Source organism: Suncus etruscus, chromosome 4, assembly GCF_024139225.1.
Source record: "Suncus etruscus isolate mSunEtr1 chromosome 4, mSunEtr1.pri.cur, whole genome shotgun sequence".
Classification (NCBI taxonomy): Eukaryota; Metazoa; Chordata; class Mammalia; order Eulipotyphla; family Soricidae; genus Suncus; species Suncus etruscus.
In genome coordinates, this window is record NC_064851.1 from 130,277,790 (window position 1) to 130,280,781 (window position 2,992).

Sequence of the window (2,992 nt, forward strand, 5' to 3'; positions counted from 1 at the left end):
ATGTATGTAATATATATATATATATATATATATATATATATATATGCTTTGGGGCCAAACCTGGCTGCATTTGGAATTACTCATGGCTCTGTGCTCAAAAATCACACCTAGAAGGCTTGGGGGACCGTATGGGATAATGGAGATTGAACTCGGATAGGCCACGTGCAAGACAAACACCCTACAAACTATAATATCACTCAACCCCAACATCATTTTATATTTTCATGAACCTGTATAATACTAGTCAGCTGCAAAATGGTGATATTAAGATTTGGTGTGCTACTCAAAACTTCTTTCACTTAGTCAGTCTCCTTGAACCCACTGTTAAGTTCAACCTTCTTGGAAATACACATTTTTTGTTTTCATTTTTTGTTTTGTTTTTGTTTGTTTTGGTATTTAAACCACACAGCTGAGCTCAGGGATTACTCCTGGCTCTGTGTTCAGAAATGACACCTTGCTGTCTCAGGTGATATATGGGATTCTGGGGATTGAACCTGGGTCAGTTGTGTGCAAAGTAAAAGCCCTCCCTTCTATACTATTGCTCCAGCCCTGACTAGCTACGATTTGAATCTAAAATAAAAATGCAATTATCAATAATATTTTCTCTTATGTTTTCCACTGCCATAACTGATTCATATTCCCTCTCTTCCACTAACTACTTTTTATTTCCCTCATATTTGGTCAATTAAACTGGCCTATGTATCTTGTCTGTGGCATTAATTCAGTCCATTTTTCAGTAATATACTTGAATCTAATTAACTATATTAATTTTCTGAGCATCATATCTACATGCAACATTAAATGCTATTTGTTGTAGTTCAAAAGGTATAATATTAATATTTATTTATATACTGAGTAAATTAGATGAAAGTAAAAGAAAATTTCTTATGCCTATTCTCTTTCAATATGGGACACATTTTTCCTCTGTCCCTGACATTGGAGTCAAACATAAATATCAGTTCTTCCTGTGTCTCAAGATTATTTTTTTTCAGACTGAATTAAAACACTGGTTCTTCCAAACCCATAGATTTTAGAAAATATTTTGTGGAAACCCTAATTCAAATAGTGTCCTCAATTTGGGAGTACAAAAGAGAAAACAATGATTGTTTTATTTAAATGAAATATTATATTCTTACTATGTTAAATGTAACTTGACATTTTGTTTATATTTTACTGATATTTTAGAGGGTGAGTCACAAACAACTGTGCTCAAAAATTATTCTCAGCTCTGCACTCAGAGATCACTGGCAGTGCTCAAGAGGTTTATGTGTGCTGGGGATCAAATCATGATCTGCCTTTTGCGAGTCAAGCTTCTTAGTCTCTGTACTACCTCTCTAATCCTTTTAATAAATTGTTATTTAAAAAAGGTTTATGTCTCCAGAAAAATTGTAAAGACAATAGAGGATTTTATAAGTATATACCCGAGTGTCATGTACACTATATTTGTCATGTACATTATATTTGTCATAATCAATAAGCCAATTTCATGCATTATTATTAACTAGAATCTATACTTTATTCAGATTCAGTTTTTATTTTTATAATGTCTTCTTTCCAAGGTCCCATTCAGGCTTTTACTTTCTGCTTATTTATCATCTTTACTTCAGTGCTATTGGCCATGACAGTTTTTCAGACTCACCATAGTTTTTATGATTTGACAGCTTTATTGTACTGGTAAACTATATTGTAGAATAATCTTAATTGCAATTTATCTTACGATTCTTTTTACATAATTAAGCTGCTTTTATGCATTTTGGGAGAAAGACTACAGGGAAAAATGGCATTATAATAACTTCATATCCAGAGAAGTCTTATTCTTTTTGATGTAGCTCCTGGTCAGTTAAAGAAATTCATTAGTAGCTTAAAAGATACATGATTGGAGCTATCTTTGAAACAATATCTTAAAAAATTTGTCTGTATAACTTAAGAAAACTACAGTTAAGAGTATTATATTCTTAAAAAAAAAAGATCCTTTTCTGGTTCATAAGCATGATGATTGGGTTTTCACACCCCTGTGTGATATGTGCCTCCCTTCAACCTTGTTACGACGTCGGCACATCACCCTTCTGACATGAGAAAAGAAAGAGTATTATGTTCTTATATTATTAGCATATTATTAGCATAAATTATACTATTGTATTGTGAGATATTTACCCATTAAACTATATTTATCATAGATCATTGTGAGTAATGAAAAATTCAAACTATGAAATTATTATTTGTATATAAAAAATGGTTAATATAAGGGACTAGAGAGATAGGACTGCAGTCTTGCATACAGTCAACCCAGGTTTTATCTCTGGAACATATCTAGTTTCCCAAGCACTGACAGGAGTGACTCCTTAATGTAGTCAGGAGTGAACCTTCAGCACACTGGAGTGGTCTCAAAGCAAAAATAAAAAGGTTATTTTTAGATGGATATATGACAAAAATGTACAGTTTAAAAAATTATATGTGCTGCCTATACTTCTTTCAAAACTGTAAGAAAGATAGTGCAGCAGTATGCCATTGCCTTGTATGATGACAACCATGATTGATCCCCAATGCCAAAAGTGATTCCTGAGTACAGGCTCAGCAGCCCTAAGTACAGCTGGCTGTGATTCAAACATGAAGGAAGGAAGGAAGGAAGGAAGGAAGGAAGGAAGGAAGGAAGGAAGAAGGAAGGAAGGAAGGAAGGAAGGAAGGAAGGAAGGAAGGAAGGAAGGAAGAAGGGAGGGAGGGAGGGAGGGAGGGGGGGAGGGAGGGAGGGAGGGAGGGAGGGAGGAGGAGGGAGGAGGGGGGGAGGGAGGGAGGGAGGGAGGGTGGGAGGGAGGGAGGAAGGAAGGAGGGAGGGAGGAGGAGGGAGGGAGAAGGAAGGAAGGAAGGAAGGAAGGAAGGAAGGAAGGAAGAAGGAAGGAGGAAGGAAGGAAGGAAGGGAGGAAGGGAGGGAGGGAGGAGGGAGGGAGGAGGGAGGGAGGGAGGGAGGGAGGGAGGGAGGAAGGAAGGAAGGAAG

The 2,992-nt window shown here is 36.5% G+C and overlaps 1 non-coding gene across 1 annotated transcript; it reads left to right on the forward strand.

Moving 5' to 3' along the window:
- The first annotated feature begins 1,968 nt into the window (after nt 1-1,968).
- On the forward strand, nt 1,969-2,072 carry LOC126008057 (small nucleolar RNA U13). The gene has a single exon (XR_007495477.1). It is a non-coding gene; the product is annotated as a small nucleolar RNA U13 (small nucleolar RNA).
- Nucleotides 2,073-2,992: the final 920 nt, after the last annotated feature.